The sequence below is a fragment of the Magnolia sinica genome, chromosome 2 (genome assembly GCF_029962835.1).
Source record: "Magnolia sinica isolate HGM2019 chromosome 2, MsV1, whole genome shotgun sequence".
NCBI classification, from domain to species: Eukaryota; Viridiplantae; Streptophyta; class Magnoliopsida; order Magnoliales; family Magnoliaceae; genus Magnolia; species Magnolia sinica.
The window spans coordinates 115757284-115771974 of record NC_080574.1 but is presented as its reverse complement, the minus strand read 5'-3'; positions in this window follow the sequence as shown (position 1 = coordinate 115771974).

Genomic DNA, 14691 nt, shown 5'->3' with positions numbered 1-14691 from the left:
CCTCCCTCGGCCGTCAACTCAACAGCCTTTGCCAATCTCTAGGTAGAGATCAACTCACTGACCCCTTCGGCCGCCTCATCCGCTTCCTCTGTTTCTTTCCCAGGAGGATTAGGCCTGCTAGGGGCAGTCGCCAACGATGCCCCTCCGTGAGAGGGACCAACAGAGACAGGACGCTCTGCCGAAAATCCAGCCATCCTTTTGGAATGCTGGAAAGCTGCATTGGCGCCTACAGTCATCTCCGTCAGCAACGAAGGTGATTCCAAAACGTCCCAAAGACGTCTCGTTTCACCTTCATCAATGGAAGCTCCCTCCCGGGGGCTCTGAGAACCTTGCACTGCTGCTGTAATTGAAAGCAAAAGGGAGGGAGAGAGTTAAAAACTCACCAGAGACAGCGAGAAAGAGGAGGACGTGGAAGCAGAAATCGAAAACGGAAGGCGAAAATGGCGGAGAATGCGAAAATAGTGAAAATGAAAATCGAGGAAGAGGAAAACATGCGTGCAAAAATGGGAGAAGAGCGTCCTGCTCCCCCTTTTATAGCCCTGCCACGTGGCAGGGGCATTTAAGGAGGAGTCGAATCGACGGCCGCTTCGACTCCCCCGCCCGACACGTGGCGCGCTTCGAATGACGCGAGCGCCGCCCTCACCACATGTCTGGCGCTCATAAGCAGGAAAGGCGTTCCGACGACTGCCCGTTTGTGTGGCCTCGATCAATAAATCGGCGCGTGTTCTGGATGATACAGGACTACTGCGAGCATTAAATGATCCATCATAAAGTCGGTCCCAGCTCAAGCCAACTCAACGACTCTCTACTCCTTAGCGTCAACAAAGTTGATGCAAGGAGTAGGAGGTTTACTATTGAGGAAAAATAGGACAAGTCTAGGGACTCGGTTATGGAATGGACCAACTCTACTGACATCACCCAGGATCCCGAGGCAACAAGCCTGACCAAGGCAAGTATACCAAATGCCTAAAGGAGAGACTTAGCTCGGATTGTAGAAAAGTGAATCTCAACCGAGACTTACAAAGTCTAGAGCCATAAGGTAAAATATACGAGATACATAAAGTTGACTCGGCAAACGAGGCAGCGACATCCAAAGAGGCCGATTAAGGCCCAAAGCTCAGAAGCCATCCGATTGACCATAAAACTGACCCATCTTTAGGTCAGTTATAGAGTCGGCTATCGAATTAAGAGAGTACTCTGATTACGAATCAATTTCATCTCATCCGACAGAAGGCAAGAAGCTCTACCCTTTATGGCCAGTCCGAGACTCACACATCAGTAGAGTCAGCCCAGCCCGATCTAAACAAGGTAGAAACAGTGCGAAGTGTAATACCTTCTCAGAATATCTTCCTGAAAATTTAGTAAATGGATCCCCGATCTCGAAGATCTCGGAATCGGCTGGAATCTAAAACGGATTGACACCAAATCTCCAAGATATCAGGAGAAGAATCCTGACATGATGGGATCCTCCCCTTCCTATAAATACAGGAGATCTTCAAGGTGAAAGGTATGCAAAAACTCTCTCAAAAATCCTCTTATACGATCCAGTTCCTGACTTTACCATTGGAGGGTCTCCGGTTCTAGTTAGGGTCTCATTTATCTCCTCCTTGTGCAGGTGAAGAGATGGAAGAGGACTTACCAGTTTTTTGCATATATATATATATATATATATATATATATATATATATATATATATTGCTGAAATCGGATGGCTGAATTCCAAGTTCTAAGGCAGCGTCAATTTAGTACTATCAGGTCTCATTCAAAGGTAAGACTGACCATAAGATCTCTGATCCATAGGGTTCCTTCGGATCCACAGTCAGATCCCAACCTGTGGGCCCCACACGACTTTCTTGTAATATAGTCCGGCAGTACACCGGACTGAAGCTTGGCCCAACTCAGCTCAGTTTGGCTAGCTTACTACCCAGATCGAAATCTGCTCAGCTCGGTTCCTGGGTCTAACTGGGCAGCTCAGCTCGGCCCGGCACTATCAGTGTCTCTAGCCAATTCAAAACAACTTTGAACCAGGCTTGGGTTATATCTTTGGAGTCGACTTCAAATTCAAGCCTGTAAGCTGTGTTGGAGTTTGGGTTTTATAATTTTTAATATATAATTTATAATTTAGTTAAATATATATAAAATATTTATACTTGTTGAACTCGATCAAAGTTGAATGGATTCGAACCAAGACAAGTTTGAGTCAAGTTTTGAGATAAGTCAAGTCCAGTTTAGTCTAGTTCCGACTTGGCTTGAAATGTTCCCAGGCTTAAAAATCATCTTAACTTGGCTCGAACCCAATTCCAAGCCGAGTCGAGTTAAGCATTTTCAGCCCAAGTTGAGCGAGTTAACTTAGTTCGTATACATATCTAGTAGGCAATAACCACCGACATTTTCCAACGTAGAAATGATGGGAAGTTGGACCTTTTCCTTTCTGGAGTTCAACGGTGGCTATTTCATATTTCCAAGTCAAGCCACGGTTATGAGCACTTTCCTATAATCCTCCAGCTCATACGACCGAGAAATGCTATTGATTTTCTGATCAACGGCAAATGATCTAACCAGCTTTTTCCTCATGTGTGCGTCAAAACCATGCCATTTATCAGGTGGGACCCTCTGGAAACATGTTCTGTTTCAAAAATCACGTTGGTTCACTGGTCAATTGAGACGAGTGTTCGAGAAGAATGGACGGTTAGTAAAACACCGTTGGTATGTTTCACCAAAACATGTGGCTTACCTGATCACTTAAAAGAAAGAATTTTTTCCTGTGGAGTTTTATTTGTGAGTCGCACATGATGAATGGTCCAGATCTTGCATGTATGTGAAAGGTTATCTCTTGCGTGGCATCTTTAGTCTTTCCTCGTGCAAATGGCATTTGCATTTCTTTGCAAAACATTCAAACAGGTACTGGAATTTTTCTTCATGTTATCATCTCTAGAAGAATATGACAGAGTACTAATTCTCTGTACATTATCATGATGTAAATTCCTATGTGGGGCCCAAGTTAGCCAGACTACGATCAATCAGACCTCTTCTTAAGAAGAATCCACCGTAGATTTCACATAACCTGAAAACAAGCATCATTAGATGATCACAACCATACAAATAATGGCATGTAAAATGGACGGTAAGCTTAGAAACCTTCTTACCATTCACTTTGCAGTCGATTATCTGAATGGCGTTGATTTCCATTTCAGGCTGATCTTAGGGCCATGAGCAATCCAAGGTGGATCCATCCAATCAACGGTCGATAATGGTAATAGATGGGCCCCACTAGGGCCCCACGTGTAAATTCCCATTGAAATTACGTGCTGAGTATTCGTACCGAATCAGACATCTCATATTCAGGTTGGAAAAGGGATAGCGCACTTTTGGAACTCTTGATTTCTCTTTCTAAGCATTTGGACCAAACCAACTAAACAAATCTCAACATACACGCAGCCATGTAGGACGATCAGAACCGTACATTTTCCTTAGCCCTCTTCATTAGACAAAAATCCCATTAATGGAACCATCCTAACCGTTTAACTAACGAACCGCAATTGCATGATTAAAACGCAAGGAATGCTACCTGCAGGTGAGCATTTTCAAGCGTGTAATAATTTTTGTTTTAAAAGCGTCTGTAATCCATGATGTTAATCAGGTGGGGCCCATGGCAAGTGCTTTTTATCCGAAAAAAAGACGGTCCACTCATTTATTTTTTACACATCTCGACTTCTAATAATTTTACTGGCCATAATTTTAATTATTACCACATTTTATTTATGGGCCCATCTGATGAACGGACTTGATCTTACATAAGCATGACAAGTTGATATCTGTATGGCGCTTGTATTTTGCTCTGGTTATAATGCGCATTCCACTCGGAATAAAGAAAGATAGTTTTCGTCGGTCGCTGATTTCAATGATGCGTTACGTAGGCCACGGACAAACGGAAGCGGATTAGGTGCGGCCCCGGCCTAACCCAAGACGGTGCGGCCCTTACAGTGGGGCCCACCTTGATGTATTTATGATAAATCCATGTCGTCCATCCTCTTTTACATATCACTTTATAGTATTATCCAAAAAATGAAGCAGATAGAAATCTCAGGTGTACCATATTATAGGAAAAGGTGTTTATTAAATTACTACCATTGAAACTTCCTAGGCCCATCTAATGTTTCCATAATTTTTATTTACCATATAATCTTTTGATGAGGTTTTAAAAAAAAAAAAAAAAGCTGGATGAAGGATATAGAAAAAAATTTCAGCTTGATCCAAAAAATCTGTGGTCCATGAAATTTTTTTAACGTAAATCACCACTTTTTCCTATGGTACGGTCCACCTGAGATTTAAATCTGTCTAGGTTTTGAGCTGATCCCTTAAAATGATCTATAAAAAATGGATGGACGGCGTAGATGTAGAATACACACACCAAGGTGGGCCCTATGGTAAAGGCCCCACCGTGTCAAGTGAGTCTGGGTCACACATAATCCGCTTCCAGACAAACACCGGCATCTCCAGGGCTGAAAGTCGGGCGGGTTCAACCGACCAACCCACTTACCGACATGACATTGCACTGGGCTCTGGCAGGACTGAGCTCTGGCAAGATGTATTAGTACAGTCTCGAACTTGGCCTGTACAAACACCAACTCCATAAAACTTGGGTTGGGCTCAGGTTGAGGCCTTGAGTTGCCCGGCCTAGCCGAACCCCTTTGATATATAAGTTATATATTATAATTGAGTGTGGATTGTCTACGTTGGCCGGCATAGGAAATTTTAGTGCCATTAATTAAGTATTATTAGTCAATGTCATTTTCAACGACTCAAGGTAACAAGATATGTTGAATTTCTCTCTCAAAATAGATTGGGTGCTACATAACACACGGCTTTTAAAGGAGGAGTTGTCTTATAAAGTTTTTTATAATCAATAAAATCATAGATATAAAAAATAAAACGTGTATTGAAAATATAATAAACCAATATAATAACAAAAATATTAGTATATATATATATATATTCACCCAACCGAGCCCGCTTGGGTTTGGCTTGGGTTGAGAATTCCCAACCCAAGGTCAGGCCGGGTTGAGTTAAGGTTGAGGTATATGAATCTTGGGTTGGGCTAGGGTTGAGCACCAACTTGACCTAACCTGCCCGACTTTCAACCCTAGGCATATCTTGGACGCCACCTACTGGTGCAATACCCGAGCACTCTTGTTTACGTGTCCGATGGACATAGCCCACTCACAAATTTACACACATACTTTTGGTTTTTGGTTTCTTTTTCTAAATTTGAACCCTAAGTTTTAAAACTTAATAATAAAATAAAATTTTACATTAGTAGAACCCAACAACGTTAGAAAAGAGAGTCTAAGTGAAACTTAATTACTAAAAAGATATGCAAGATTTAGGCATAAAATTATTTTTTCCATATATGTGTGTGTGTGTGTGTGGCAAATTCAATGTGTTGGTGTGCTACAATTGAATGTGCGTCTCAATTCAAACTGAACAATTATGATCCCAAGCCCCAAGATAGATAGATACAATGAAAATTAATCATATATGACTAATTTATAATAAGATGAGTCGCATATGAAGCCACTTGCATAGTGTTATGTAAGATAATTAGGCGGTAGTCAAAGAATGGGGCATCTTCTGAAAATGGGCCACACATTTGCCTTCTGTACAAAAGGATTTTTTCTCTTCAGTACAGACAAAACAAAAAAAAAAATCTTACAATCGGTTGTAGAGAACAACTACAAAACACCTTTCTAAAAAAGAAAACTTTACTTGATACTTGAACTAAATCCATCGTATGAGTGTAGACTTAGATTACAACTAAAGTTAACGACTACTTGATTATTGTTACGAATTATACTAAGGAATGTAAATGATAGGTAAAGGTAAATGATTACACTGCAGAATATAAATGGGGATAAAGGTAAAGGATTACACTAAGAAATGTAAATGACTGATAATTGAAAGATAGATTTGATTTGGTTTGGTTGGTATGAGATGATTTCTTCTATTGAATTTCCTTGCTATTTATAGCCTTAAACCGATCATCTGAATGCTTCCCACGTTCTGACAATTACTATAATTGTTTCAGCACTACTGACATTCTGAATAGTTCTCACATTTTAATAGTTGTTATAACCATTTTAGCACCACTGACCTTTTGAAGCCTTCCCTCTAAATCTGTCACATGTCCTAGTAACCGCTTCAGGCTTCCTTACTGACTCCATCGCATTCCACTTGGTTGCTCGGTCGACCTCCTTGATGACTCTCAATCGCTTGATTTTCTTTTGAATTCATTTTAACTATTTTATGTCTTGTTATCCTATTAGGCATAATTCCGTAAAAAACACTCAAAGTATCCTTAAAGATCTTTAGCATGTCATATCTTTCTCTTACTATAACATGTGTCATTTCCATTTGAATTTCCCAAGAATCGTTAAGAATAGAGTATAACATTTTCCTCTACAACGTTTCACCTTGTGTAAAAGGTGAACGTGATATTAATTCATTGTTTGACACAATAAATGTGATTGTTCGGTCTTGTAAAAACATCAATTTTGGCCATCTTGGTCGAACTCAATCATCCTGATCGAAAAATATCAAAGTCAGCCAACTTGACCGAACTTGGCCATCTTAGTTGAAAAACAGTAAATTCGGTCATTCAATCTTAGTCGAAAAATGGCAAATTCGGTCGTCTTGGTCGAATTTGGCCATCATGATCGAGAAACGACAAATTTGGCTATCTTAGTTGAACTCGACCATCAGGATCGAAAAACAGAAATTCGGTCATCCTAGTCGAACTCGACCATTTTGATCGAGAAACGACAAATTCAGTTATCTTGCTCGAACTTAGTCGTCATGATCGACGAACGAAAAAATCAGTTGTCCTGTTCAAACTCGGTTATCTTGATCGAGAAACAGCAAATTCGATTGTCTAGGTCACACTCGATCATCCTGTTCGAAAAATGAAAAATTCGGTTGAAACAATGGAGATTGTCGATCAGTCCATTCCGAATATAGCTTATGGTAGATTAGGATAATAATACGTTTAAGGACTTGGCCTATTACTTCCTAAATCATTTGAATAATTTGGTCACAATTCAAATAACGTAATTCAGCCATTGGCGGTGGTTAAAGGCTTCTCTAGTTTTGTCTTGCATGATACGGTGGATTCTCAAGGAGGGGTTGTTCCTGGGTATATCCTGGTTTCCCTCTTCGGGAACAACATTCCTGACCTCCCTCTTTGGTCACTTGAACTTGGCAGATAATAGAGCATTCCGTCCATCCTAAATTAAAATAGGAGGTGTGTTCTACTGTAAGGGAGGTATCAATGGTGGTTGAGCCATGTTATCGACAAAACTTTCTTCGGCATTATATTGTGTTGTTGTGGGTGCTCTTCCGGTAATGATGGTTATCAATCGATGCATGGCCTCGGTCTGGTTAGTCATTCATCTATTAACATTCTCAATTTGAACATGAAATTTCTCCTCTTAAGCATATACCAACTCTACTTGTGCTCTCCCATATTCCTGAACATGATGAATACTCGGTTGCACATCCCAAAGTCTGACCGTTTTTTCTTTAAGAGATGGGGTCTGAAAAGTCGATGCCCCTTCCTGATTGACGAGAGTGAGTGTTAGACTAGTGTTCAGATTCAATGATTTGTGAGCCACTTGAACTAGCACGTCCTCGATCGGAGGTGGTGCGATTGGTGTTGAGGGTTCAGCCTCAACAATTCAATTGCTTCTTCTATTCATATTTTTAGTCGATAAATTGGTAATGTCACACCGATAAGTAAACTAGAGAAAGGGTCCTATCGGACGTGCCAAGAAATATGTTGTGTCAACTCTTGCCCAAATTACTGCACGGCCGGTGTTCAATGAATATTTTTGATATCCAAATAGTTTTTTAATGTCCCATCAGGCGTGTCAAGAAATATGTTGTGTCGGCTCTTACCCAAATTGTTGCACGACTGATGTTCAATGAATATTTCTAACAACCAAGTAATTTTTTTTATGTCCCACCCGATGTGCCAAGAAATATATTGTTGTTATTTTAATCTTAGTCACGTGATTAGTATTGGCGTGTTAAAATTGAATGTGCGGCTCAATTCAAACCGAACAACTATGACCCCAAGCACCAAGATAAGCAACTACGTCAAAAATCAATCGTATATAGTCGAGTTCTAATAAGATTAGTCGCCAATTTAGCCACTTATACATCGTTGCTTAAGATGATCAGGCGATAGTCAAATGGTGGGGTTTGTCCTCTGAAAATAAGTCACATTTCCTTTCCGTATGAAAGTACTTTTTCTCTTCAGTACAAAAAAAAAAAGAAGAAATTCTTACAGTCGGTCGTGGAGAACAACTGCAGAGCACATTTCTTAATAGATAACTTTACTTGATACTTGAACTGAATCCAGCATATGAGCGTAGACTTGGATTACAGCTCAAGTTAACAACTATTTAATTACTGTTACAGATGACACTAAGGAATATTAATGACAGGTAAAGGTAAAGGTTTACACTACCGAATGTAAATGACAGATAAAGGTACATGATTACATTAAGGAATATAAATTACTAATAATTGAAATGATAATTAAAAGATAGATATGGTTTGGTTTGGTTAATATTAGACGATTTCTTCTATTGAATTTCCTTGCTATTTATAATCTTAAACCAATCATCTCAATGCTTCTCACGTTCTGACGGTTACTATAACCATTTCAGCATTACTGACCTTTTAGATGCTTCCCACATTTTCACGGTTGTTATAACTGTTTTAGCATTACTGACTTTCTGGAGCATTCCTTCTAAGCATGCCACCTATCCTAGTTACCACTCCAGGCTTCCTTACCAACTCCACATTCCAACTGGTCGTTCGATCAACCTCCTAGATGACTCCTAGCCGCTTGCTTTGTTTTTGAATTCCTTTCAATTGCTATATGTCTTGGCATCCTGTCAGCCATAATTTCGTAAAAAGCACTATATGTATCAATGAATATCTTTAGCATGTCATATATTTTTCCTAATATAACACGTGTCCTTTTCAATTAGATTTTCCATGAACAATCAGAAATATGGTACAACATGTGTGTATGTGTATGTGTGTGTGTGTGTATAATTGAATTAATAGGTCTCTTAATCTATTAGGATGTCTCGACTACATCTGCCAAAAGGAGTAGTGCTACTATAAACAAAAAGAAATATACTCGTAGAATGATATGAGCAAATATAGTTTTGCACATTTTTATTAATCCATGAACAAAATTTATACAAATATTAACACTTAAAATGCAAGAGTAATGATCGAAATTGTTCATCATGGCTCAAAATACAAGAGGAGTATCGCACATCGTTGATTAAGCATAGTTCAAAATATGTGGCTAATTTCACTTATAGTTTCTTCTTTTCTAAATGATGTCATTGTGTATTTATACAACCTAGTACAAATGTATTAAGTTTTTATCATCACAAACTATTGTAATTTTTGATGAATTATGGTCAAATACTTAAATAACAATTTTTTTATTGATAGGTGTGCCTTTGCACCATGTTCTAAAGAGGCCTATAACCAAATGGTACAAAAGCACAATTTCTATCTTCTCTATTTGTAAACCCCTGTGTTTTGCATATTTCTCTAAAATGGTGCATATAGTTGTCTAATCCTAAAAGGGAGCAGATTAAGTGTGGCAGCGGCCTCACCCAAGACGGTGTGGCCCTTACCATGGGGCCCACCTTGATGTATATGTTTTATATCCAAATTATTCATCCATTTTTTCATATTATTTTAGGGCCCGAGAGTAAAAATGAAGCATATCCAATTCTAAGTGGTAGGCCATACCATATGAAACAGTGATGGTTGACCATTAATGGGCCACACAAATTTTAGATCAAGCTCATATTTGTTTTTTTTTCCTTCATCCAAGTTTATGTTACCTTATCAACAAGTCGGATGCCAAAACAACATTATGGTGGGCCCTAAGAAGTTTTTAATGGTAGGGATTCAATCACCATCGTTTCATATAGTATGGTTTGCTTGAGATTTAGATCTTCTTTATTTTTGGGCTCATTTCCTAAAATGATTTGAAAAAACGAATGGAAAAAATGGATATATAACACATACATCAAGGTGAGCCCCATAGTAAGGCACACATAATCTTAGGTGAGGGTAGGGTCGCACCTAATTTGTTCCAATCCAATACGCCTAAATGAACTCATAGATATACTAGGAATGGGTGTCATAGCTCTCCACATTTTGTATACAACAGTATACATGGTGATACACATATTGTCCTTGGGATACTTTTTTATTAGATGTAAACTGTTAGTCTCACTAGATGATTGATGACCAAAAAAATAAGATAATCTATATTTCTGGCAACTGGTATTGATTGGATTTGAGCTGATGATCTAAGACGATCCCTTCACCCTATCATCATACATGTTAGCTAGGAAAACTTGAGTTCTTATTTATTTGAACTATTAAAAAACTCGGGCATTTTTCTCTAGGTCATTGACATTGATTGGATCATTTCCGAACTATTCATGATCTAAATGTATGACAGGCAACCTTGACCCATTCATCTTGGTGCCTTATGTACTAATTAGTCCATACTCATGTCTTTCATTGGATAAACATCTAATCATACAAAGACCTTACCAATTTATGTTGTGTTCCAATATGTGATAGACATAGAATTCAAATAGTCCATATGACAGATGCATTAATAAGACATCATATATGAGTCATCTATTCTATTTATACTGGTATGCCAAATTTATATTGTCCACACTATGAAGGATGCACATCAAATATAGGTTTTCCATCTTATGAATGCTAACCGTCTAATATGAATGATTTTCTTAATGAATGGAATTAATGGTTAGAAAAAATTGACGACACTTGCATTGACAACCATGTGCACGGTATAGTTGACAGCCAGATGATATAAACCATGTTATGACAGTTGGATGGACAAGTCATTATGGCCTATGTATTTACACGATTGAACTTGTGGATAATAATTCACGTGTATAATAATCTTTTAGTGGTGCGATTGTTGTAAAGAGATAAAAATCATTAATAGCAAGTGATTATATTGAAAGAATATAAATTCTTAATCGAAGCATTAGTGCACATTATCATATATCTTGAAAAATAATGATATGGATAGTTCTAATCATATCAACGGTGTTTCAAAAATTTAAAGTTTGATTATTAATATAGTAGTTACCAAAGTAGCCTAATCAATATCAAATCAAGAGTTTTGTAAATCACATTAAAGTGTTCCTAGTAAGTAATGATGATATTAGAATGCTTCCAGCCACCTTTCATGAAAAGTATAGATTTGCTCAAAAGTATGATCACCATATTTTCAAAAAGGTGATTGACAAATAGGTTGTTTCGGCATGCAATTTAATCTAAACCAGCTTATGGGTCAAGGATTCATAGTTATTAGCTCTAAGGTGCTATCGAGACAACTTTATAAGGCAATACAACTTATCATGAGTAAACAATTAGTGTGTCACAATTTCGACTTAAATAAAGAATTACAATAACATACTAAGTCACTCTTTAAAGCCATTAGTACTGGCACTCTAATTATAGCTCCAAATTTTAAAACACTAAATCATGTAAGTTTTTTACTTCAATTTATGTACTCACTTCACTACATGTGTATGCATCAAACGTCTCAATCCTTAAGTTAATTTTTTCTTAATTATTAGTTTAAATATATTTAGTTTATATTATAAGTTTTGGATATAGTTCTTACTTTTAAAATTGATATACTCTGTATACTATCTCATTTAAAGATGTATTTGGAAGATGGAAAGGAATGCTTACATTCCACTGTAAAATCAATAGTGGGCACCTTAATGGCCCAACTTACCACCACAATATATAATGTGACTCATGATATTCACGATTACATTTTGGAGATGATAGACATTGCTCCCAAACTAAAGGCATTAGATATGGGCATAAGTGACAAATTCATGGTCCAATTCACCATAACCCCTTTGCCTTCACATTTTTGTCTATTCAAAATTCATTACAATGCGCACAAAGATAAATAAATCCTCATTAAGCTAACCAACATATGTGTGAAAAATGAACTTCTATATGTTTTAATTTTAAATTTACTAGTGTACATTTTAATACCTGATTGATTGACTCTAGTACTATCTATGTTTCCAAATCCATATGTTGTACTAGAAGTCCAAACAAAGCTTACCGAATTATTAAGACACGAAACTGGATAAAAGTGAAAATATAAGCAGTAAGAACCTACCAATTAGTTTTAAGCATCGGACATCATTTAGGTTTAGTTAATATATTTTATGTTCGAGTGATTTCACATAATTTATTTTCTATTCCTAAACTTCATGCACAAGGTTATATTGTTGGATTTGGTGATCATATATTTAATCTCTTTAAGTATTAGCTAATATATTGGTTTTAGTGATTTATGTGATGATTTGTATAAATTGAATATGGATATCCAATTTTCTTAATCCCTACTTACCCTATATGTAAATTAGGAATTAAAATGCAGTATATCAAATAAGACATTTTTCATATTATAAATACATGAGCTTGAGACATATTTTTAGAGAAATGATTAAGAAGTTGGTAAATAATGAATTTTATGTATCTTTGGACTTAAATAATTTCATGTGTGGTGTGTGGGTTACTTTAAGGAAAAACAAACTAAGTACACAGAGAGGTGCCCAAATAAGTTATTGACATATCAAAGTAACATGCATGGATATGGTACTTTTTTTACATCATGTTATGACGTCAATGAAAATTACTTTCTTACTTTCATATATAATAGTTCTTGATATAAAATATTTACTTGTTGTACGAAAAAATCAATGCTTTTAAAACTTTCAAAATATACAAAACTGGAGTTGAAATTTAGCTTATCGAAATATCAAATTTGTAAAATTGAATAGATGTAGAAAATTCTATAGTAGATATAATGAGAATAGTCGTCATCTAGGGTCATTCCCTATATTCTAAGAACATAGAATTATTGCTCAATATGCAGTGCCAAAATGTTGGAACAAAATGATGTGGTTAAAAAAATATTAATATGCATTAATAGATATTTTTAGGAGAATGATTAGTAATTCCAACTTAGCCGAATCAATATAATATCAAGTGCACTTGATAATTTTGTATATCTTAAACTGTTTTTTTTTTTCCAGGCAAGTTGTGTTTAAGACTCATTTTGAGTCGTGAAACAAGTAGAAAATTTAGCCTAATAAATTTGTATGTTTAGGGATGCTTGGCTAAAACAATCGCTTAACGTATATAAAAGAAAATTGAATTTCAAAATTGTAAGTGAAAAATTTATTAGGTATCCACAAAATTCAAAGGATATAAATTTTACTGCATGCCCTATTTATACTACGATAATCGTGAAAATTGACAAAAAATATTTATTAAAGATAGAAAAATTAATGGGAGTGTAGGACCAAATCAAGTGATGTTTAAGGAAATGTAAGCATTAGTGTCTTACTCCAAATGTGAATAATTGAAATGCCCCACAACTAGTTGATTTTTACGACCACGTGAAACATTAAGAATTTGTCATTCTGCACTTAAATGGTATTGATGTGCTTAATTAAGAGACATCATTATTAAAAATTCACAAAATATCTCAAAGGGTAAGAAAAATTGCTAATATAGACAATTATACGGTATATGTATAAGAACATGATATTAGCATTAATTATAATGATCCAATCATATTTTCACAAGCTATAGAGTGTTAAGATTCTTCTAAGTGGATTGATTCTATAAAGGATGAGTTAAAATCTGAGTAAGAATGAAATTTAAGACATTATTAAGTTGTCAAAATGATCACAAGATCATTGGATGTGAATGGGTGTATAAAATTAAACATGGTTCCAATGACTGTTGAACGATTCAAAATTCAAATACTAGGAAAAATCTACACTAAATATCTAAGCATTGATCATAAAGATATATTTTCTCATCTTTAAAAGGAATTCACTTAAAATATCATAACATTAGTTGCTTAATTTAATCTCAATATACATCATATAGATGTGAAAATGTCGTTCTTAAATGAGAATCTAAAGACTAAGTCTACATGAAATAACTCAAAGTTTCGTGATAAACTTAAAAAATTTATATATCAAACTTAAACAAGTTTTTCGCCAGTGGTATATGAAGTTTGATGATATTATTACTTCGATTTTTTATTTTTTTTTATTGATTGATGTATATACCCAAAGGTAGGAGTAAATTTATATTCCTGATCTTGTATGCAGATGATATTTTATTAGAGAATAATGATATGACATTATTATACAAGACCAAATTATTTCTCGCTAAGAACTTTAGATGAAAGATGTAGTTGGGACAATATTTTGTGATTGACATTAAGATACAGGTAATAGATCTCATGGTATAATTAATTAGAATACTCAAATACCTATATTTGAGAGAGTTTTACAAATATATACTATGTATCATTGCTAATTTATTAATGCGTCAAACATGAAAGGTGATGAGTTTATCCTATTATAATGTTTTAAAATTAACCTAAAATATAAAGGAATATAAAAGATTATACCTGCTTCTGCAATTAATGATTTGGAATATATCTAAGTATGTACACGCCTTGACATTAGTTTTGCAGTATGTATATTAGGA